Below are 25,449 nucleotides of genomic sequence, written 5' to 3'. Positions count from 1 at the left end.
CTAATTTCCCTTACAGTATAGTTTGATATTAGTATTGTGATACCTCCAACTTTGATCTTCTTTATCCAGGTTGCTGTGGCTATTCAGGGTCATTTATGGTTCCACAAAATTTTTTAAATACTTGTTCCACATCTCTGAAATATGCCCTTTGTATTTTAATAGGAATTGTGTTGAATCTATGGATTGCTTTGAGTAGTATGGAGATTTTAATTATATTAATTCTTCTTCTAATCCATGAATATGGTATACACTTCCATTTGTATCTCCTTAATTTCTTTCTTCAATGTTCTATAGTTTTCCAAGTACAGGTCTTTTGCCTTCTTGGTTAAATTTTTTTCCAGTTACCACATTTTGTTGTTGTTACAGTAGTAAATGGGATTGTTTTCTTAGTTTATCTTACTGATAGTTATTACCTATAATAATAAAAGTAATATGCTAATTAGACTGGACATCCTTCCAGACAACCTTCTAGATGAAGCCCGGGCTGCGGGGGCCAAGACAGAGGCAGCCGCAGCAGCAGCAGGTGGAGGCCAGCCCCCTGCACAAATTTTGTCCATCAGGCCTCTATTTGGTATATAAAAATGCCACTGATTTCTGGATATTCATTTTGTATCTTGATAGTTTATTTATTAAATCTAGTAGTTTTTTGGTAGAGACTTTAAAGTTTCCTACAGACAATATCATGTCATCTGCAAGTAATGACAGTTTTACTTGTTCCTTTCCAATTTGGATGCCTGTAATTTCTTCTTCTTGTCTAATCACTGTGGCTAGTGCTTCCAACACTATGTCAAACAGGAGTGGTGAAAGCAGAGATCCTGTCTTTTTCCTTATCTTAAAGGAAATGCTTGTAGTTTTTGCCCATTGAGTATGATGGTGGCTGTAGGTTTGTCATACTTTTATTATGTTGAGGTATCATCCCTCTATTCCCACTTTGCTGAGAGTTTTTTTTATTATTCTAATCATAAATGGGTGTTAGATTTGACTTTGTCAAATGTCTTTTCTTCACCTATTGATATGATCATGTGATTTTTATCTTTCATTTTATTTACATATAATATTTATTTCTTTCAAATATTGTACCAACTTTCTTACATCTCTGTGATATCAAACTATACTGAAAGACCATCATAATAAAACAGGCTAGGGCTGGTATAAGAACAGAACAGAGAGCCCATAAATAAACCCACATCTTTCTGATCAATTAATATTTGACAAAGGAGGCAAAAGCATATAATGGAGTAAAGACAGTGTGTTCAATAAATGGTTTTGGGAAAATTGGACAGGTACATGCAAAAAAATAAAACTATATCAGCAACTTACACCATACACAAGAATAAACTCAAGATGGATAAAATACTTAAATGTAAGTTGTGAAATCATAAAAATCCTGCAAGAAAGCAGAGACAGTAAAATCTCAGACATATCAGGTAGCAGCATTTTCACCAATACATTGCTTAGGGCAAAGGAAACAAAGGAAAAAAGTAACAAATGGAACTATCGATATATCAAATTAAAAAGCTTCTGCACAGGAAAAGAAACCATCAACAAAATAAAAAGGGAGCCCACTGTATGGGAGAACATATTTGTCAATGATACATCTGATAATTTCCAAAATACATAAAGAAATTATACAACTTAACACCAGAAAGACAAACAATCCGATTAAAAAATGTGCAAGGGGCCTGAATAACACTTCTCCAAAGAAGATATACAGATGGTCAATAAACATATAGAAAAAAATGCTTAAATCTCTAATTATCAGAGATGCAAATTAAAAGGACAATGAGGTACCACCTCACACCTGTCAGAATGGCTACTATCAATAAATCAACAAACAACAAGTGCTGGCGAAGCTGTAGAGAAAGGGGAACCTTTTCCCACTCCTGGTAGGAATGCAGCCATTGCAGAAAGCAGAATGGAATTTTCTCAAAAATTTATAAATGGAACTTTGACCCAGTGATCCCGCTTCTGATAATATATTTTAAGAAACCCAAAATACCAATAGAAAGAATATATGCACCACTGTGTTCATAGCAGAGTCATTTACAATAGCCCAGATCTGGAAATATAATAGCTCAAGTGCCCATCAGCAGACGAGTGGATAAAAAAGCAGTGCTACAGTTACACCATGGAATTCTATGCAACAGTGAAAAAGAAGGATTTCTTACCCTTTGCAACAGCCTGGATGGACCTGGAGAGTATTATGTTAAGTTACATAATCCAGTCAGGGAAAGACAAATATCACATATCTTACACATATGTGAAATCTAATGAACAAAATAAACTGATGAACCACAGCATGGGTAGATGGAACAAACAGACAGCTGTCAGAGAGGGGGAGGCTGGGAAAAGATGAGTGAAAAAAGGAGGTTAGCCAGAGAACACACATGCAGAACCTACAGACACAGCCCACCGCGTGGTGTTGGCAGAGGGAACAGGGCAGGGCCTCACAGTGGGGATGTCTGTAACAGTTGTAACAAGGAAAAGGAAGTTAAAAGTAGGACCTACGCAATACTTCGAACAATAAAGATTTTAAAAATAAAGCTAAAAAATCAAATTTCTCAGAATTGTATTAGTTACTCTCTGAATTTATCAACATGCAAAGATCAAATTTAAGTTAGTTAGTCTTGTTTTTAAAGTTCATACTGTAGTCTCCCCCCAAATGATACCACTTAAAAGGCTCATGCTCTGTCTTTAAAGTCAAAATCATAGGTGATTTCAATCTTTGAAATCCTAGTAATACTTTATATTTTCTTTGAGTTAAATGCTTTCATGAGGAGGGGATTGGTTAAGAGAGTACAATTATAATAATCAAATTAACTATGCATTTTTAAAGATTTTTATATATTGATTAATATCAATATTTGAATAAGCAGAAGCATAGAGGAAAGTGTACTACTAATATCTAATTTGTTATGATGGAATTGAATTCTCTGAGAATTCAAACACTTTTTATATCACTGGACATAGAATTAGTTCACAGTGACTTTGTTGTCTGTGTTTTCTGTCTTGGTCTTGGTTTGTTGTGTGTGGTTTGGTGCCACTTCCTTACGTCTGGCAATTCGGAGGAATGAAGGTGGTGACGTCACTTTCAGGGGTACCGAAAGCAGTGAGCTACGTGGGCCTGAATGAACCTACAGGGGCTGTGCTAAAACCACAGTGTAAACGCTATCACAGAAGTTCTTCTCAAAGCCAGCTCTCCTTACACTCAGTAGATGCTCAAGTATGTTTTTTTTGGAGGAGCTATACAATAATTAATTAATGTGGCCTTAAGACAAGTAAGGTTCTGAAGCTACACAGGCATTATTCAGTGATATACTGTACATGTCAGAACTAGAAAGCGCTCACATTCTTTATCCAGGGGTAGGGGACAGAGTATAAGATACTGTGGACTGTCTATCATACATGTTTACTATGTAAGTCTAAGCAGTGTTTCCATAAAAGTTAAAATTTCACCTATAATTCAAGCTTCTTTTTCTATAATATTTGTGATAACTGTAACTTTGACCTATCAATCTAGGATTAGCACTTCTGAGATTTATATAATAAATTAGCGCCCTCTTCCATATCATGATCTTTACAATGTCCATAAGTAGCATTTCTCCTGTCTCCTCTCAATTAATTCTACAGGAAGCTTTTGCTCTTCTGAGTATTTTTCATTCCCACGGGGGGAATTTACCCAATTACCATATGTTTAGTTCTTATGTATGAAGATGCATTGACTTATCAAAATAAAGGCAAGCTCATGGCTGTCTTCAGCTTAAAACCCTTAGAAGGCAGGGATGGGACAGACATCACCGCACCATGTCCCTGGCAGCGCGCCCAGTCCTCAGTGTGAGGGCACAGGGGGAGTGAGCAGCACATTTGTCAGACTTTAGTAAGGGAACACTGAGGTAGGAAGGCAAACAGGTAGAGGCTGGGATGCTGACAATTAAAAAAAGGTGGAGCTGTGAGGCGGCATTGCGGCTGGGAGTGGAGGGGAGGGTTGTCTGCCTTGCCCGGAGCAGCTCAGCAGCCTCCACACTGGAGCACAGACAGCAGGAGCAGGAGCATGCAGCCAGGGCCTTCCACAGCTCCACTCCTGAGGAAGGAATGGAAACTGGCTGGCCAGCGTGAAGGACTAGGAGTTCGAAGGCTGTCTTCTAATCCCTGGCTGAGAGAGGCGCACTGGGTGCTCTCCGGGCCCTGCCTTGCAGTTGGGAAAGCTGAGGCACAGAGAGGTGGAGTAACCGCCCAAGGTCACACAGCTGGTCCCCTCCTCCGGAAAAGCACTGGGAGGGAAAATGGCTGAGAAGCAACTGCACAGGAGCTAGGACCTGTCTGTGAGGCTGGCCGTGCCACTGCACCCCCTCCCCTGGCACTGCACTCTCTGCCTCAGCATCACCTGCTGGCCTCACCTCCTTTCACTCGGTTCTTTTTTTTTAATATATATATTTTTTTATTAAATTATTATTTTTGTACATATTACCAATGCCCCCCCTTCCCGTACATACCCTCCCTCCCCAGAGTTTTGTGTCCATTGGTTGTACTTATATGCATGTATACAAGTCCTTCGGTTGATCTCTTATCTCCCCCAGATCTCCCCAACCTCCCCGCTGTAATTAGACAGTCTGCTTGTTGCTTTACTGTCTCTATATCTATCTTTTGGTTCTTCAGTTTATAATGTTCTTTATCATCCATAAATAAGTGAGGTCATGTGGTGTTTCTCTTTCATTGACTGGCTTGTTTCACTCAGCATGATGTTCTCCAATTCCATCCAGGTTGCTGCAAACGATGAGAATTTTTTTTCTTTTTTATGGCAGCATAATATTCCATTGTGTAGATGTACCATAGTTTTTGGATCCAATCATCTGCTGATGGCACCTAGGCTGTTTCCAAATCCTAGCTATTGTAAATTGTGCTGCTGTGAACATAGGGGTGCATATATCCTTTCTGATTGATGTTTCTAGCTTCTTGGGATATATTCCTAGGAGTGGGATTATTGGGTCTGGGTCAAATGGAAGTTCCATTTTCAGTTTTTTGAGGAAGCTCCATACTGTTCTCTACAGTGGTTGCACCAGTCTACATTCTCACCAGCAGTGCATCAGGGTTCCTTTTTCTCCGCAACCTCGCCAACACTTGTCGTTTGTTGATTTGTTGATGTTGGCCATTCTGACAGATGTGAGATGGTACCACATTGTTGTTTTGATTTGTATCTCTTGGATAATTAGTGACTTTAGCATGTTTTCATGTGCCTCTTGGCCTTTCTTCTGTCTTCTTTTGAGAAGATTCTATTTAGATCCCTTGCCCATTTTTTAATTGGGTCATTTATCTTCCTTTTATTAAGTTGTATAAGCTGTCTATAGATGTTGGAGATTACCTTTATCAGTGATAACATTTGCAAATATGTTCTCCCATACAGAGGGCTTTCTTGTTGTTTTGTTGATGGTTTCCTTTGCTGTAAAAAATCTTTTTATTTTGATGTAGTCCCATTTGTTTATTTTCTCCTTAGCTTCCATTGCCCTAGGGGAAGTATCAGTGAAGAAGTTCTTTTGGCATATGTCTGAGATTTTGCTGCCTGTGGATGCCTCCAGTATTTTTATGGTTTCCTGTCTTATGTTTAAGTCCTGTATCCATTTTGAGTTTATTTTTGTGTATGGTGTAAGTTGGTGATCCAGTTTCATTCTTTTGCATGTATCTGTCCAATTTTCCCAACACCATTTATTAAAGAGACTGTCTTGACTCCATTGTATGCTTGTGCCTCCTTTGTCAAATATTAACTGAGCATAGTGATTTGGGTCGATATCTGGGTTCTCAATTCTATTCCATTGATCTATATGTCTGTTCTTGTGCCAGTACCAGGCTGTTTTGAGAACAGTGGCTTTGTAATACAGCTTGAAATCTGGTATTGAGATCCCTCCTACTTTACTCTTCTTTCTCAGGATTGCTGTGGCTATTCGGGGTCTTTTGTTGTTCCAAATGAACTTTTGAAGAGTTTTTACTAGGTCAGTGAAATATGCCATTGGTATTTTAATTGCATTGAACCTATAGATTGCTTTGGGAAATATGGACATTTTGATGATGTTGATTCTACCAGTCCATGAACATGCTATGTTCTTCCATCTGTTCACATCTTCCTCTATCTCTTTTTTCAGTGTCATGTAGTTTTCTGTGTATAGGTCTTTTACCTCCTTAGTTAAGTTTATTCCAAGGTATCTTAATTTTTTTGGTGCGATGGTAAATGGGATTGCCTTTTTAGTCTCTGTTTCTGCAAGTTCGCTATTGGTGTATAGAAATGCCATGGATTTCTTGGCGTTAATTTTGTATCCTGCTACATTGCCAAATTCATTTATTTAGTCAATTAGTTTTTTAATGGAGTCTTTTGGGTTTTTCATGTACAATATCATGTCATCTGCAAATAAGGATAACTTTACTTCTTTTCCAATTTGGATGCCTTTATATCTTCTTCTTGTCTAATTGCAATGGCTAGTACTTCCGGTACTATGTAAAACAGGAGTGGTGAGAGTGGGCAACCCTGTCTTGTTCCTGTTCTTAGAGGGAATGGTTTTAGTTTTTGCCCATTGATGTTGGCTGTGGGTTTATCATATATAGCTTTTATTATGTTGAGGTATGATCCTTGTACTCCCCACTGTCATCCTTTGACAAATCATCTAAACAAAAAATCAGCAAAGAAATATCAATCCTAAATGACTCACTAAACCATATGGAATTAATCGACATCTTCAGAACATTCCACCCCAAAACCACAGAATATACATTCTTCTCAAGTGCACATGGGACATTTTCAAAGATAGACCACATTTTGGGATATAGGCAAAGTCTCTTCAAATTCAAGAAGATAGAAATCATATCAAGCATCTTCTCAGATCATAATGGCATAAAATTGGAAATTAACTACAATAAAAATAATCCAAAGAAATCAAACACATGGAGACTAAACAGCATGCTATTAAACAAGGACTGGGTTACCAGAGAAATCAAGGAAGAAATTAAAAACATCCTGGAAACAAATGATAGTGAAAACACAACAATCCAAAATCTATGGGACACAGCAAAAGCAGTTTTGAGAGGGAAGTTCATATCCCTACAAGCCTATTGCAAAAAACTTGAAAAAATGATAACAAATGATCTAACTCTACAACTCAAAAAGTTAGAAAAAGAGCAACAAGAAAAGCCCAGTGTAAGCAGAAGGAAGGAAATAACAAAAATTAGAGCAGAGATAAATGACATAGAGACCAAAGAAACAATACATAAAATCAACAAAAGCAAGAGCTGGTTCTTTGAAAGGATAAACAAGATAGATGAACCGCTAGCCAGGCTAACCAAGAAACAAAGAGAGAGGACCCAAATAAACAAAATCAGAAACGAAAGAGGTGAAATAACAACAGACCCCGCTGAAATACAAAGGATTGTTACAAAATACTGTGAACAACTCTATTCCAACAAACTGAACAACCTGGAGGAAATGGACATATTCCTAGAGAAATACAACTTTCCAAAACTCAATCAGGAAGAATCTATAAATCTCAATAGACCAGTGACTTGGGAAGAAATTGAAACAGTCATCAAAAAGCTTCCAGCAAACAAAAGCTCACAGGAGAGTTTTACCAAACATTCAAGGAAGAACTAAAACCTATCCTCCTCAGACAATTCCAAAAAATCCAAGAGGAAGGAACACTTCCAAACTCCTTCTATGAAGCCAGCATCACCCTAATACCAAAACCAGATAAAGACAACTCAGTGAAAGAGAATTACAGGCCAATATCCCTTATGAACATAGATGCCAAAATCCTCAACAAAATTCTAGCAAATCGGCTCCAGCAGAGCATCACAAAGATCATACACCACGACCAAGTAGGATTTATTTCGGGAATGCAAGGATAGTACAGTATCCGCAAATCAATAAACGTGATACATCACATAAACAAATTGAAAGATAAAAATCATATAGTCATATCAATTGATGCAGAAAAAACATTTGATAAAATCCAACACCCTTTCCTGATAAAAACTCTTAACAAGGTGGGCGTACAAGGATCATCACTCGGTTCTTGAACTTGTAACTCATGCGTAAGGTCTTACCAATACATAATTGAGAAACTGATCAGGTTTCGTTGCTTTATGTAGTTAGAATTCACATTAAAGGGTGTTTTGTGGTTGAGAAAACAATATAGCAATTTTATACAGCCTTTGCACCTGCGGCCTCAGCAGCCTGCGCTCTGGGGTAGTCAGAGCGGACCTGGGAGCTGCGGTGTCACAGAAGCAGCTTCCCCTGCTCACGGGAGCTCCGAGGCCGAGGCCTTGGCTGGGGTGATTCTGAGCTTCCCCAGAAGCAGTGCTGGAGCCCCAGGACGTGATTGCTGCCCGAGGACAGCCCACAATCAGTGCAGGCCACGGCCTGGCAGTGCTGCCACGGCTCCCACACGAAGAGGGGAAACCTGCAGCTGCTCTGCCCGGAGGAGGCAGTCAGTTCCCAGACACAGACAGCGCTGCCCCAGCGCCTGGAGACAGCCCGCTTAGGAGGAATCACCGATTAAACATCTCCGTAATGAGCGCCCTGCTATATTGACCCAACGCTGGTGAAGATATCAGAGATGCAGGCGCTGAAAAGGTATTATTTTGTAATTAAAAAGAAGTGCAGAAAGAGAAACCAGCGACATGATAATTACACAGTGCCTTCCGCGGAGTTGTCAGTGGAAATGCCGTTTAGGGAAAACAATGCCAAGCAGAAAGAAGTGAACGCGGGGAAGCTGAAAGGGAACTTGGTGTTGATACAAGGAGGATCAATTATACTGTCTGGAAGGCAACAGCTATTTGTGGTGGGTTTTAAACGCCGGCCCTGGGAATGTGAGCTCTGTGATCGGCATTGTTTTCATTGGAGGCGGGAGCGCTCGTTCCCGCATTTATCAGCCCAGCCTTCCCTCCCCACACACTGTGGGAACCGCCACGGCTCAGCATCACAAAGCTGTCTTCCTTGTTCTTAAGTTGGATCTGATTTGAGAGTGATATTCCCTTATTAATATAGATGTCACTGCCCTCCTCACGTGGAGGGACATGTTTATATGTTTTAATTTCTATGTATTACTATTTTTATTTTTTAAAGTGCAAATGCTTGATTTGATCAAGCCAGTGGGGAAATAACCCAAAAGCCACTCTTGGCATCCATCATGGCAAAAATTCCTCCACTCCCTCCCGCCCTTCCTTCCTGCTGGGTGGGCATCTCTTCCTGGAAAGTAATTGCTACAAATTCAAAAAGAACGAGTGGTTTGGAACAACCTGTGTCTAGTTTTTTTTTTTTTTTTTTTGATGATTTTGAAATTAGGCCAAAATATTTTTTACTAAGAAAAAATATTAAGAATTATAAACAGTTAGCCATGAATGCTGACAGTTCCAATGGATCATTTGACAGCGTATTAAAATTATTAGATATTTGATTAGAGCATTCCAGGAACCCAGGAGTAACTTTGCACAGTTTGATATTCATATTAATGACTGACTTTACATCAAGGCACAACGGAGAGATGAACTCCCACTTCATTCGAAGGGAGAGTGCAGCTACCCTCCCCTCTGTCTCCCTGCCGTCGCCAGGAGCAGCGGTCAGAGCGCCTCTGGTCGGAAGAGGCCCTCGCGGGGCAGGCTGTGTTGAGAGCTGGAAGGAAGGTCGCCGGCTGGATCGGCAGCATGTGTTCATAAGCCCGGGTCTGCTGTTCGGAAGACTTGAGTGGCACGTCTTCCATACCACCCAGTCCGATGGGTCCTGAGCTCTTCCTCCCACACAGCCCTGCGGGCCGGGAGGGTCAGGACAGGAGGGATGAGAACTGTGACTCGGGGGGACCACACTCCCATCAGGATCCTCCCACACGGGGTACAGCCAATCAGTGCCTCCGTATGCTTTCAGTTCCTAGCACACATGTCACTGCCATGCAGGGGGCTGCCCCCCCACTCCGCATGGACTGGACCCCTCGGCCACCCATCGGGGCGGTGACATCGCTAGCGGTGTGCTCATTAGATAGGTTATTGCTTGTTCGTCACTGTCTCCCATCGGAGGCTGCAGATTCCACGGGAGGCTCTTTCCCCGAGGCCCGCCTCAGAGGGGGCACTCCACAAACTTGTGTCTAGGAAGAGAAGGACGCTGGAGGGATTTGGGGGAAAAAAGATGGGCCTTAATAAAGTCGAGAAGATCACCCAGGACAGTGGTCGGCAAACTCATTAGTCAACAGAACCAAATATCAACAGGACGATTGAAATTTCTTTTGAGAGCCCAAAACTGACTTCCGCACAAGGGCCACGAAGTTTCAATGGCACTGTGCGTGCGCGCCCGCATTGGTGTTTTGTGGAAGAGCCACACTCAAGAGACCAAAGAAGCCGCGGTTTGCCGTCCTCTGACATAGGACATATGTCAGAATCAAGGAAGCAGATCGTGACTGTCTCCACAGGCCCTCACTGAGAGGACAAAGCATCCTTAAGCACCCTTCCAATCTCAGGAATTATGTCCAAAATGGAGCTCAGTGTACTCCATACGGAGCTCTTTTCTTGCTCCCAAGTGCAAAGCTTCTGTTATTAAGGAAAAAACACTTTCCTTAGAATATAACATTTTATTATGCTTTCCATCACTTTTTTTCTAATTCTAGGTAACATACCTTCAATGTCAAACATTTGGGAAATACATAAAAATAAAAATATGAAAATTAAAATAATCCATAAATGTACCACCAAGGAATATTTTTAGTACATACTTTTCAAGGTCTTTTTTCCATGCCCATCTATGTCATATTCCTATTGAAATTATATGGTATATATGCAATATGTTTTTGTGTTATTTTTCCACTTCACATTATGACATGATTTTCCTTGTTACTTGATCAGTCCCATATTAGGCTATATTATTAGTATTGTTTCCTTTTTTCAGTATTAGAAATAAGGGCACAATCAACCTGTTATACTATAGAAATGTTAAATACCCATGTTTCCCTGAAAATAAGACATCCTCCGAAAATAAGACCTACTTACAGGTTTCCTTCTGAGTGAAATATAAGGCATCCCCCGAAAATAAGGCCCCCGTAGGCTCTGTCTCAGAATGCTATTGCTAAACATGAGAGATTTGGTCCACTGATTCTGAAAGAAATGGAGTCACAAGAAATTCACCAGGAAATTCAGGAATTGGACTGTTATGATGATGTTCCAGAGATGATGACATGATTGTCATTGAATAAATGGGTAAATTCTTGATACTGTAGAATTCACAGTTTGTCTGGTTTGTGTTGACAACTACCATACTACCGTACCGTATACAGGTAATAGATTTCCTTTATTTTCATTTAACAATAAATATGTTCCGTATTCTTCTTCATGGAAAAATAATACCTAGCTCATCTTTGGGAGCAAAAATTAATATAAGACACTGTCTTATTTTCTGGGGAACAGGATATGATAAAAATATTTCCAACAAATGTAGGCTCCTCCTGTATGTGTGCAAATATCAGCTAGAAGTGACTGTACATCTCTGAACCTTTAATTTTTCAGAAAAAAAATGAAGTAGCAGTGAAAAAGTTAATAGCCAGAACTCAAAAAGCTTGGCCAAACTTGTGTTTTCTGGCCGGGAGTGTGATTTGCATGCGGTCCCCTCCACATGCCCACTGAGGCCCTGAGGGCACACCGGTCAGGGTCAGCCAGGGCGGCCTGTCTGCCCCCTGCAGGCGGCGCTCTTCTTGGTAGCCATGCTCTGTGCGTTAGGTGGGGTTATTGTGTGCACCCCTCAAACAACACCACCGAGGGGTCCCCAACACAGAGGCCTGGACTGTCTCCCGGAGAATTGTCTGGGTCCCTCCTCCCCCTCCTGCAGGCTCAGAACGGGGCTCCAGCGGAGAAGGGGCTGCCCAGAGGCGGGGGCGGGGTGCAGGCCCCGGAGACGGAGGCAGCCGGAGCGGGGGCAGCGGACTGGCCACCTGAGGAGCTGCCTGCGGGGCACAGGCGCTCTGAGGCCTTCTGGGCGGCTCCTGGGCGGTTCCAGGGCAGACTCCGCTCAGGCTGCACAGAGCCTTTGTGGGGTGAACTTGGGGCCAAAGGCCCCTGCAGCCCAGCGCCTGGCTCCCCTAAAGGCGGCCCTCCGCCAGGGCGCCTGGGCCCGGCCTCCGGAGAGCAGCGCAGGGGCTCCAGAGGGCCAGCAGGGCCGCAGGGAGCCGCAGGGAGCCCCCCCATCCCCCCCCTCGGCCACAGGGAGCCCCCCCCCCGCCCACAGGGAGCCCCCCTCCGGCCACAGGGAGCCCCCCTCCGGCCACAGGGAGTCGCCCACTCCCCGCCGCCGCAGGGAGCCCGCCCCAGTCCAGCATCTCCCTGGCGCAGGGCGGGGAGAGGCTCCTGTTTGCGGCTCCCCTGCAGCCTCACTAGCTTTTAGCTGTGTAGCTGTCGCGATGTCCTCCTCACGTCCAAGCGCCCTCTGCTCTGCGGAGCCGGACCTGAGTGCCACGGCGACTGCCCCAGACCGGGCCCCGCTCTGCATCCCAGGGAGCCTGGCAGGCCTGGGTGAGGCCGGGTGCAACTCCTGCTGTGGCACCTGCGACCCTCCGCTGGCACCTGGGACCCGCCTTTGCTGCCTGTGACCCACCGCTGGCACCTGAGTCCTGCCACTGGCACTGGGGACCCGCCGCTGGCACCTGAGTCCTGCCACTGGCACCTGAGACAAATTGCTGACTCCTGGGACCAGCAACTGGCACCAGGGACCCGCCACTGGCACCTGCAACCCTCCGCTGGCACCTGAGTCCTGCCACTGGCACCTGAGACAAATTGCTGTCTCCTGGGACCAGCCACTGGCACCTGGGACCCGCCTTTGCTTCCTGTGACCCACTGCTGGCATCTGAGTCCTGTGACCCACCACTGGCACCTGAGACAAATTGCTGACTCCTGGGACCTGCTGCTGGCACCAGGGACCCGCCACTGGCACCTGCGACCCTCCGCTGGCACCTGAGACAAATTGTTGGCTCCTGGGACCAGCCACTGGCACCTGGGACCTGCCGCTGCACCGGGGACCCTCTGCTGGCGCCTGGGACCCGCCGCTGACAGGGCAGCTGGGCGGACACCTGGCTGCCCGATGGGCGCGGCGCTCCGCAGAAGGCTGTTTGGGAACAGATGTTACGTGGTGTTTTCCATGGGAAGCGGGCCCAGGAGAGGGAAAATGTCTATCAATTACCGAGGAATTATGTATAGCAGCACATTTTAACCTTGAGAATGATTCTCTTTAAGTTCTCAGTAAAACATTTCAACTGCGACCACTTTCTTTGTCTCAAGTAAGACGCAACCTTGTGTGGCAAACGACCCACCCTCACGGTCCAGGAGCCCTGAGTCTGGCACGGCTGCTTCTCTCTGAGGCGGGATATTCTGCAGCTCAGATGCTCCCAGGATGAGGGAGCCTTTCCATCCACCTCCCAGACTGCTGTCAGCTCTTCTGTCTTTTCTGGTAGAAAACCATGAAAATAAAACTGTAGAATTAAATGGCCATTTAGGTTTTTTTTCTATGCAGCTTTCTCATAATTTCCAGTGCATGTGTAAGAAGCCATGTAAGTTGCTGTAAATGCTAATTACGCCCCGGACAGCTAGGCATTCAGACTTCTGCCCGAAGAATTTACTTCCCCTCTCGTGCTGGACTGAGTCTGAGACGCACGTGAGGGGCCCAGGATGCGGGCTGTTGGGGGGAGAGGGGACCGTCCCCCTCGGCAGCACCAGATGCGCTGAGGACCCGTGACCCTTTCGCAGACACGGTGTTTTGCATAATATATATATTTTCATTTTCCCTTAGCTTTCTTATTATTTATTCAATAAATCCTTTTTTCTTGCTGACAGCAGTTGTATTTATAAAGCTAAACCCAACACAGCAAAATGTTCATCACTTTATAAACTAAATGCTAATGTTTTATTTATGTGCAACGAGGAGAGAAAAAAGGACTGAATGGTGTTTACCTAACACGCCGCGCGGCAGCGCGGCACAATGCGCCGAGCTCAGGCGCGTCCGCGCTTGTAATTCCGGTGTCAACATTCGGATTGCAGAGCGAGTTTATGCAGACAGAGCGCGTACACAAGTGCAGCTCGGATCCACATCTATAAAAATAACATCTGTTTAAGCATACATTACATTTAAAAATAACTGTGCAGTGATCAGCTGGTTAAGTACAGTTAACCAGATGTCGTTTTAAAGGGCCAGATGGAACTATGAAACTAAGATTGAAAAATTAAAAAATACTGTGAAAGGTCAAACCAATTAAGCAACCTGCTTTGTTGGCATGTAGCAGTTAAAAGTAAGTTAAACTACTTAAGGAGTGAACGACAGGAAGATGCACCAGCTAAAACCAGGTCCTGCTCCTCTGGAGACAAAGAAAAATCCAGACGGCAGCTGCTCACTTATGGGAACCACAGGAACGCGGGCCAGGAGCAGAAATAGTGATTTTCCTCGATGTGACTCAGAAGCGTCTTGGCTATCTTTAAAGTGTATGTTTCCTAACAGAATTAAACTTCTGTTGCAAAGTTACAGGATCCAGCTGAACTTTCCATTCGCTGTGCCCAGGTTAAGCATCTGTATGGTCAATGAGACTAAACACGTTAATATTTGACTTAAGTCAGCGTTTTTCAACCGCTGTTCCGCGGCACACTAGTGTGCCGTGAGATGTTGCCTGGTGTGCCGTAGGTGCAGACAAGACAAGAATTTTATAATTTTTCACTATTTTGTTTACTTAATATTTCATAATAAAGTAATTATAAAATACTTTCTTTGTGTTTATTTGATTCCTATTCAAGAGAATTACTTTATATATAGTCAATATAGGCACAGAGTTAAATTTTTTAACATTTTCTAATGGTGGTGTGCCTCGTGATTTTTTTCATGAAACAAGTGTGCCTTTGCCCAAAAAAGGTTGAAAAACACTGACTTAAGTAATACATCTGAGCCTTACGAGTCAGCAATCTGATATCTTTCTAGAGAGCACCAATCCATTACTTTTCTTTTCTCATGCTAGCTGTTACATACCAGGCAGAGATAGGCAAATATTTTTGCATATCTATAACAGGGCAGTTTCTGTTCCAAACTTGTCCACATATCCCGGGTCACCACGGCAGGCTCGCAGGGCGTATGTGGCCTGAAGACCTGCCGTGTTTGCCTTGCGCTGAGCTTTACAATGGAATTAATTGCCAACAACTGGAACCTGCGAGGTTTCACATAAAAGTGCATAGTTCCTGCTTCCTAGAAAGTCTGGCAACACCAGGCACCCTTTTTTTTTTTTTTTTTTTTTTTTTTTCATTGCAAAATCTGGCTGGAGCCAAAAAGGAACAGCTGCCCCTTCAGAGGTCCAGAAAGTCCCAGGATTATTATGGGCTCTCCCACTCCCTCCAGATCAGAGACTCTCAGTTGTCCTGTGGGTCTCACTCCACTGTACGCACTGACATCACCGCCTGCTCCAGTGCGGGTTCCAGCCCTGAGATTCACCATCACCGCTCCTTCCCGCAGTGCGCCTTGGGAAGGGGTTGCTGGTTATTGCTGTTTTGTAGGAAACTGGGGCAAGAGAATCCTGTTGACTCTCCAGAGCTGGCAGCTAAGAGAAGTAGGAATCAAACTTGAGTCTCTGGGCTCTAAGGTTCTTTCTAAAACATCACAAGCCTTCGCGTAGCCAAGCATTGGAATCTTACCCTCCATCCATCATACAGCGGTAGGCTCCTTATATCTAAAATGAGATAAACTGACCTAGTATACAACAAATACCACAGGAGACAATCTGGAAGTGGTTCCTGCCACGGATGATTGTCGGGAGTCTGGATATCCAGACGCGTCAGGGAGCACAGGAATGCCCAGGATCCCACCCCCAGGGGTGGCCCTGTGCTGCCTTTGCGGCTGAGGTGCTGGAGGAGGAGGAATCCGAGGCTGCACTGGAGCTGGAGGGCTGACGTTGTAGCTTAGGAAGGGAGCAGGTGGGGACTGTATAATGTAGTTTTTAATCAGTGAATTCAACAGGACTTATTTTTTTCTCTTTTCTTCTTGGTAATATAAGCTTCCTCTTGGAAGAATCGGCCAATTTTACTTCCTCTTTCATCATTACCTTTTCTTACACTTTGCTACAATAAGTTAATTTCAAAAGGACTAATATTGGCAAAACAAGGTTTATTTTTTTCATCTAAATATTAATTTTAGATTTAATATTAATTTTCTCTTTTGCCTTCAATACTTACTTAAATTTTAAAAGAAAACTGTCAAATAAAAAAATATTGAGGAAAGGGGTAGATATATATTTGTACAGTTATGTCACCAGCCCAGGAGAGAGGAAGTATTTCTCTGTGCAGATATCGAGTTGCACAGTTGAAAGGAAATATTCAGAGTAATTTGGAGTTGCTGTCATTTACACATAATTCATCATTTTTCTGGAGGTAATGTGTCTTACATGGGAAAAAAAAAGATAGAGAAGACATTTTAAGAAAAAGAAAAATTATGAGGACCGAGAAATGAAAAGTTCCAAGAACCTAGCCTTTCCTCCACCCAGAACATAGCCCATGGAAAGAACTTCAATGGAAATAATGTACAATAATATTTTTAAAAAACTTCTAGAAAGCCTATGCTAACAGAACATACCTGTGGAACTGACAGTTTAGTGAGAATCAGGATTATTGGATGCATTTGAAATACAACAAGAATCCTCCAGAAGACACCATACAGGCGTTTTACTAGTAAATATCTCGAGTGAGTGACAGTTAGTGAATATCCTGGCTCGGGGCTGGAGAACCTGTGCAGGACCATCCAGGAGTAGTGATTCCTGGCCAAGAAAGAAAGGGGAGGGCGGTGAGGGGGGAGAAAGTGGGTCTGATAAAAGAGAGGGAATTAGAACAGGCCTGTTAGAAAGAGGAGCAGAAAACCTGCTGTGAAACCTCAGCCACCAGAGGCCTCCCTCTGAATGCACGCCCTCCCCCAGTTAAATGAACTGTGAAAAGACCCAAACCACGGCTGCAGCTAGGAGCCAACAATAACTCCGAAGCTAGAGCAGATGGCTCCACCTCCCCATCTGACTGCAGAGCGTCCCTGCCTCCCCCGCTCACTCTCCCCTCTCCCAGCATCAGAGCAGGCCGGGGACAAAGCAGGAGGCGGGAGAACGCGGGTTTCTGGGCTGTTGATAATGCCTATGTTGACCACTCCTTTTTGATTTTCAGGAATGGACAGAAGCAAGCTGCCTTTCTCACTAAAGCTCATCACGCGCTGGTGAGCCCTCAGACTGAGTAATGGCCCATGGAATGTCTATGGGAGCTGCACACAGCCATCGCACATCGTTCAGGCTCTCTGGACTGAGCGCTGAGGAGGGGACTGTCTGTGGGCCTTGCGTGTTGCGGCCTTTGTGCCGATGTTCCCATTGGTGGGAAGCTTCTCCTAGGAGATGATGCCCCGCCTCCAATGTAAGGACAGCCTTCTGGGGAACCATTATTGGGCCCCAGTCACAGACCTGCTCCCTCCCAGCGTGCAGTGCCTGCTGCAGCAGGGAGGGGGCTTGGAAAAGGCAGAGGCTCTAATCAGGGCTACCCCAGAGGGAGTGAGCCCAGACATAGCTGGAAGGCCCAGTGTGGGCTGGTTCGGTCACTAAGGGAAGGGCAACATCCTGGGGACTACCTACAGTACTCCGCCAGCAGGGAAGGCGAAAGGACTTGCAGACAGAAAGGACCCTCACAGAGAGGTGAGATATGTAAGTGGTTGTGACCAGGGATTGAAAGTAAAAAAGGTTACAAAATCTAAATAGGAAATCTAAGTAAGAAAAGCCAGCCTGGGATAAATTAATCAGCATGAGACTAAGGCAATAAATGGCACCTGACTCTCCCTTCGTGACAATGGAGCGGAAGGGGCACCCTTTCTAAGTGGGTGGCCATGAGAGATCCAGCCAGTGGGCGCCATACTACACAGAAATGTAGGAAATGTAGGAAATCTGGATTTTGATGATCGCTAATGGATAAACGGACTCTCTATATTTTTAAAAGTAAACATTGGGCAGACAAGCGGGTGCCTCTGCATGCCAAATGCAGCTCGGCGGCACCCGGGGTTCCTGGCCACAGCTAATGTATGTACAAAAATACCAGGGAACAGTGCCCTGAATTGGCCCAAAAGAGGCACAGGTTCTAACCCCAGCTCCGGCCATTAGTGGCCGCATGGCCTTGGCAATGCTTTCAAAAGCTTGCCTCCTCTTCCAGGAAGAGAGCACATACTTGTGTGCAGTGTCACCCCACGCTCTGCTATGAATGTGTCTGTCTTTTATTCTGCAGTTAGAACGGACACTTTAAAAACAAATATCTCTAGAAAGATAATAAGGCAACTTAGATACTCACTAAGTTGCAAATATCTAACCAAAACCTTAAAAGTGGTTCCAGTAGGAGGACGCGATGAAATAGGTGCCAGAGATGAGAGAATGTCACACAGGAGAAGTGTGAGAAGGGACTCTGGGGGCCCTGACATCAAACCAGACTCATCTCCACAGGCCCATGACCCAGTCTCCTCGGTGAGTTAAAACCCAAGGCTTCAGAGCGAGGTCAAGAGGAGACTGGGATTACGGGATTTCCAGGGCCTTGGATTTGCTTCTGTGCACGGACATTTATAAAAGGAGTGGCAGTGTGCTGTGTGCTCAAACCCTTGACTAAAGAACACTTGTTCTTTCTTCTTAGGGGACCAGGGCTCAGAACACACTCTTCACCTTTAGAAAAACGACTCTACAGCAAGCATGTCAAACTCAAAGACTAACACTGGCCAAATAAACAACGCATGTCACCCTCGGGCTGTGAGTTTGACATATTGCTCTACAGTGACAAGGTTGTGATGACTTTACTCACTTTAGCCACAGGACCTGTTCTCCCTCTGTGTGTTACTTTCGGAAGTAAATTCTAACATTGAGAAGAAAAGGCATGCATTAAATATTTGGGTTTGTTCTTTCCAAGTATCTGGAATCAGCATCTGTATAAATTTCACAAGTTTAAAATTTCCTCATTCAGTCATGGCATAAACTTCAGTCTTAACAAGAAATGCCTTTATTTTTTATGGTTTAAAAAAATCTTATTGTACCAAGTGTGCACTTCCTGGATTGAAGACAACGATAATATGTCTAATAAGAATAACTTACACTTAAGTCTTGAACTGGACTCAAAACACATTGCCTTTTTGGGCCTCCCACAACTTAAGACAGGATTTATAAATTTAGACTTTTTATAAATTTGAATTCCTTCTAAAAATCATCAGTATTATTTTTCACTGTTGGTTTTCATACAGAGAAACTTCCTGGTCACAAGATAGAACAATAAATATTTAAAAATGTGGTCATCTGACATTGAGGCTAACGGATTTCAGACCTCATTTTAAACATGGTCACCAATGAATATATTAATGTTCTAGAATATTAAATATTATGGCCATAATTTTGTTTAGGATTTCTAAAACTACTATTATTGGCATCTAAGTCTTCTATTTAAAATATGTTCTTATTGATTTTAGAGAGGAAGTCAGAGAAAGAGAGAGAAAGAGAGAGAGAGAGGTCAATGTTGAGAGGGGATCATTGATTAGCTGCCTTCTGCCCATCCCCAGGGAAATGCCCTAACAGGGAATCTACTGTGGCCTCCTGGTTCACGGGTCAATGCTCAACCACTGAGCCATGCCAGCCAGGAGGCATCTGAGTCATAATTTCCCCCCTTTAATTTAACTGATCTTCAAACAGTAAGCAGCAAGTAAAATAATTTTCAGAAATATGATCAGAATTTTTCTATCTTATAGCTTTTATTATAATAAACAGCCTTTTCTACTCTAGTGCCTCAGCTATCTTTACTGTAATTGTTTAATTTTATATTATGTGTGTACTTTAATTAAATTAAATTATTTATTAATTCATGAGTACCTGGCATTAGTTCATACTTATATTTTTATTTATTTTGCAAATGATAGGCTTTAAATTTTTAAAAATGGATTGTGTGAGGGATGTGTTGGAAGTTATTTCATTAAAGTAACGTATTTAGTTCTCTATCTATTTGGTTTATCATACTCCCTTCTGCAGGAAAGAGAAGCTGGATTTATGTGGGCTTCTCAATGAGTCTCATGTCATCGTAATCCTTTTCTTTCAATCATAATTTTCCCATAGACTTGAAAGATCTCAGCCAAGCACATTGAACAGAGAGCTCACTATGACACACGGGGAGCATTTTCAAAGCCTAAAACTGTGAGTGTATCGTGAGAATAGAACAAAAGAAATTAAAACACTAGATACGCCACAGCTGTCTCATGCAGCAGTTAGAAATTTAATTATTTTATCTCGTAGAATAATGTGCCCTTCAGAAATCATTTTGGACGAGATGTTTCAAGCCAATGATCTGTAGTTAATTATCGTTAATAACTGTTGCACATTATGGTTAGATCTATGTTTTTGCTAAACCAATTAATAATATCTTCATTAGTATAAAGACAAGGTAGCAGAATCCTTTCATTTTTCACATTGAAAGAGTAGATATTTTAAACACTGTAATTTACTTTAGCTATACATTCCCAATGATATGACTAATTAATGAAACTTCAAAGACATAACTTCCAAAAAGCTACTTATTTTAAAGTCACTGTTGAACAGTTAATGACATTAGGTTGGGGGCATTGCTGACACCCTAACTGTCCATGTGCTGAAATAGACAAAACCCATTTAACCTACAAAAAACATTTAATGTTTAAAAAAAGAAAGAAAATTAATAAGTATTATCTCTTTGGAATACTTGTTAATAACAGAAGAAAATATTAAAAATGGATGGTTGTAATGACCACGGACATATATTTTCTTTCAGTTGCACTGCTGGACCCTTTCAGTTGTGCTGACTGTGGCGGTGGCTGGCTCCTCTGAGGCTGACCTTCCCCTGCCCTTTGAAGCTTGTTTACTCTCAGCCTAGGGGTGGGCCCAGCAACAAAATCAGATCGAATGCACAGCCCACTTAGAGAAGGTGGGCCAAACTCTAGCATACTATTTTATGGGGCTAAAATGTTATGGGGCATTCACTGTCAGGCTGGCCCATGCAGGCAGAACTGTGGTGGGGGAAGATTACTGCAGGTAATTTGTTTGCATTTCAACCCCACAAATATTTCAAAGTACGGAATGATGTTGAAACATTGTTTAACACATATTTTAATACACTAAAAGTGCCTGGAAAGAGGGGAATGTTGTTGGGAGAATTCAAGACAAAAATCCACTTTGCTTTAAAAAAAGATCACTTGAGGTGACTTACAGAACCATGTTCACAGTAAATAATGAGAAAATTTGGGCAAAAGGATGGAAGCAAAACTCATTGTAAGTTAATTCTAGGTTTGGGAGGCTACTTAACGCCTAGTGAATGCCTTTACAACACAGGAAGTGCCTGAATCTGACCCGGTGAAGCCTGGTGGCCAAAGCAAAGATGGAGGTGCATCGTGGGAAACGAATTCACCAGAGCGCTGAGTACTCCTTTCCTGTGTAACCGGGCCCAGTATATCAGAGTTTTTGTTACTAGCTTGAAGAACAGAAAAGCTACTTATTTTAAAGAATTGTTGAATTAACATGAACATTTCTATTCTTTTGGGGCATATATTCGTCTTTCATCAAATAAGTTCTTTAAAAATTCTATCAACTAAGTGGCATAGACTTCTTGAAAGATACAATTAGAAAATCAGCCATTCAATAATTTCTTATGTCTTATGATCAAAATATCTCGGGGCAGTAATATGGGAGGGCGAACAAGATTAAAAGAAGACTGGTGTCAAAGGCTAGGAGTTGGCTGGTGGTGAGTCTGGCGATCTCCAAAAGAACTTCCACCCTAAACCCTTATGCATTCTGAAATTTGGAAGTAACTGAAAACTTGGCCTCTGAAAAAAGCACAGCCCCCATCTAATTCCATAAAAAACCTGGTTAAACCAATTGTTAGAATAAATCTACTAGTTGTCGATTTGGTGACTAAAGACATTAAGTCAGGAGTCCATGTAGCCATTTTGAAGCAAATGAGGAGAAATAGAGTATTTCAACATAATGGAAACATTCACACAGGCTGAGAGCCTTTTCCTATACAACAGCCAGAGTGAGCACATAGAACTCACACCTGTTCATGTCACCCCCAAATGCATACTCCATTGCCTGTAAGATAAAGTAGAGACACTTGGAGTCAGTTTCATGGCCTCCAGCATCTGCCTTGCCTACTCTGGGGCCCTGGCGGTCACGGGCACCTTGTGGGTGCTCTGTACTCTGGTGCTGGTCTGGAATCCCGCCTTGAATTCTGCTCTCTCTCAGCTCAGAGACCGAACTCCCTCATCCATCGATCACAGTACCACTTCCTTAGGTACATATCCTCTGACCATCTGTCCCGCAGACTGGTGTAGAGTCAGCCTTCCCATGTTGTCATAGCTCTTTGCTAATTATTCTCTTCTTTCTTTTTAAAATGTTCCTCAAACATGTAATTAATTAATCCTTGACTTTCTTCTGACATTATTCCTATGAGGGTAGAGACGGTGTTGATTTACACATCTACAGATCCTCAAACAATGCCTAGCACATAGTAGGACTCAATAAACATTCAATAAGTTAATGGATGTCCTAATTTTAGTTAAGTGTCTAAAATTTAGACACTAAAAACTGATGAACAGGGACAATAATGTTCTAGCACTCACTGTCAGACTAGCCATGTACAGGCAGAATTGGGGCAGGGGAGGGTCACTGCAGATAATTTGCTGGAGGGGGTAGGGAGTGGGAGGATGCAGAGGAGGGTACAGGGGAATAAATGGTGATGGATGGAGACGTGACTTAGGGTGGGGAGCACACGGTACAGTGTACAGATGATGTGTTGTGGAATTGTGCACCTGAAACTGGTATAGTTTTGTTAACCAGTGTCACCCCAATAAATTCAATAAAAAGAGACTCTCCCTGGTAAGCTACATTGAAACACTATTGAATAGAGGGGCATAATGAAGTTATATTTTAGTAAACTTAATTTATGGACTTTGGATAAAATACTGTACATGTTACTGTATCAGCAATAAAAATAAACTATGGCATGACTTTCTTTCAGCACATCCCCTGGATCCCAACTCATCAAGGCACATCATCAATCTGAACATTCACTCCGAAGACCCTTCTCCCCTCGCCACAAGCTAAAAGCTGCAAATGGGAAAAACACACACACACACAAAGCCTACCTTACTAAACGAGAAGCACAAATCATGATTTTCCTTAGTGTCCTGGCCACTCACCAGTCATTTCAGAAAAGAAGGGCGTCCTCGAGTCCTGAGATATTGTGTTTCCCCTGCTCTACTCCGAAACTGCTTGTGGAAAATTACAATAAAAAAGTCTGTATCCCTTTGCAAATAACGTTTAAAACCAGAGCTCTCCCCTAGGAATACGACCCTAATAGGATAGAGACCAGGCTAAGTCGCTGAATGCTGCTGGTCATTACTCTTTTGTTTCAACTCAAAGAAAACATGCACAAAGCTCATAACTGGACTCCGGGGCATGTGTTTTTGCTTACTGCCTAATGTGGTTCTAATAACGCACACATTCCAACTAAGTGATGATGACACATCTACAGCTATACATATTAGAAGCTTACACAGGGAAACATTTTGGGAAGCACAAAGGAAAAATGCAATGAACGACTAATTGAACTTTTCTTGTTGCCATCATATTTAAACTCATTCTGGCCTTTGTTGGCATGGAAAACAAAACAAAACAAAAACAAAAACAAAACCAGACTTCAAAGAAATCTGAACTAAAGAGGAATTGTTATGTGGTTCAGAATCAACCTTAAAATGTGCTTAGTTCAAAGACCCACTTTTGTGACTACACATTGATGAATTGGAGAATAATATTTTTTGAATTATTTTTAGCCATATCATTCATAACTGTGTCTCAAGCATATCCATGATATAGTCTTTATTTAAAAATAGGAAAGTATACTTACTCTGTTCTTGTTTTTGTTTAATTTAATAATTTATAAAAGAATTAGGTGCCAGCCCTTCCAGGGATTGGCTCCAACTGAGACTCTATCGCTAGGGAAAGAATTACATGTTGGTTGTTGGCATTTCTCCTTCAGCCAATAGCTCCCAAAGTTTAGCTCTATCATTCACAGCCCGTGGGTTAGCGGGAGTGGTCCTGCTCTTGAGGAGTGCTTGTGCAATCAACATGTCTTCCTTCTAGGAGAGGGTGTTTGGTAAAAGGATGGCTACATAGAGCCCAAGAGGCCCGACTTCACTGTTTATAGACAACTAGAGGCCTGATGCATGAAATTCATGCAAGAGTAAACCTTCCACGTCTCCTCTCTCCCTTATCCCCCCACTTCTACTGGCACTGGCTTCCCTCTGGCAGCCGAGACCCTGGCTTCCCTCCCAGCCCCAGCTTAGTCCAGGTCATCAGGAAGGATGTCTGGAAGGATGCCTGGTCAAATTAACATATTATGCTTTTATTATTATATTATAGATGTTGCTGCTAAGAGCAGAGCCTCACCTGAAGATGATGCACATGGAAGAGAGGAGAGCTGAGAGAACAACAGAACAGGCATGGTGCCATCTGCATCAAACTTCACCTGAAGCCAGTGTCAGTTTTGAATTTCTAGTTCTTTACATCTAAATCATCTCATTTTTAATCTCACCTGAGTTTGATTTCCTTATGCTTGCAGTCAAAGATTTCTAAGTGATACAGAAAATATATGCTCCAAAATTATTTGCAGAATGCAATCCTTAAAATGTGAAATTTAGGACTTTCAAGAATTGACTTGACATCTTGTCCCAATCTTGTATACACCATACCTCTCAGCCCCAGAGAAATACTGACCTTCTATGCCTTTTTACATGGAAGACTCTCCACCCAGCAGGTGCTGCTTCTCCCAAAAGATCCAAACCTTTCCATCAACCTTCTCTGGCACCTGACTCCCCTGAGCCACTGGAGAACCGTGTCAATGCCATTGGAATGGCACTCTCACATGACTCCTGAATTGTTCCCACAGCACCTGCTCCCCCTGGCCTGTTGGAATGTGTCACTGGGCACAGGGCCAGTGACATTGCACGTTACACTAAGTCTCTGGGTACAAATCTGTGTGCACAGAGGAGGAAACTAAGGTGAGAGACAAATGGCTTCTAACTTTCTCAGAAACAGGAGATCGCAGGGCCACTCAAACCTCACTTGAGCACAGAGTTACTGCTTTTTGCTCTGTGTAATGCAGGACCAGGTTCTGCTCACTTTCATATTCTGAAACTTGTGTCTGAACTGTAAGCTCCAGAGATGTGGTTACCATCCTGATGTGACATTATTGTGCCTCTGCTCCTTGCAATGTACCCAGCACAGAAAAAACACTGAATAAACATCTATTAAGTTAATTAACAAGTAGATCATAAACAGAGTTCTCATTCATTCAAATGTTTGTTTGAATGTAGTTGGATGGTCTTTGGTCATTAGCAAGCATACAAGTCATTAG

General features: G+C 42.8%; 1 long non-coding RNA gene across 1 annotated transcript in view; it reads left to right on the top strand.

Moving 5' to 3' along the window:
* The window catches only part of LOC311631697, a 32,175-nt gene extending 13,137 nt beyond the window's left edge, over positions 1-19,038 (top strand). The window contains exons 3-4 of the long non-coding RNA XR_014796625.1: positions 17,176-17,224; positions 18,667-19,038. This is a non-coding gene — a long non-coding RNA (uncharacterized lncRNA). The remainder of the gene's footprint in view (positions 1-17,175; positions 17,225-18,666) is intronic.
* The last annotated feature ends 6,411 nt before the right edge of the window (positions 19,039-25,449 follow it).

Source organism: Pipistrellus hanaki, assembly GCF_964339955.1.
Source record: "Pipistrellus hanaki genome assembly, chromosome: 13".
In the NCBI taxonomy this organism is placed as follows: domain Eukaryota; kingdom Metazoa; phylum Chordata; class Mammalia; order Chiroptera; family Vespertilionidae; genus Pipistrellus; species Pipistrellus hanaki.
This window is presented reverse-complemented; position numbering and strand designations above follow the sequence as displayed.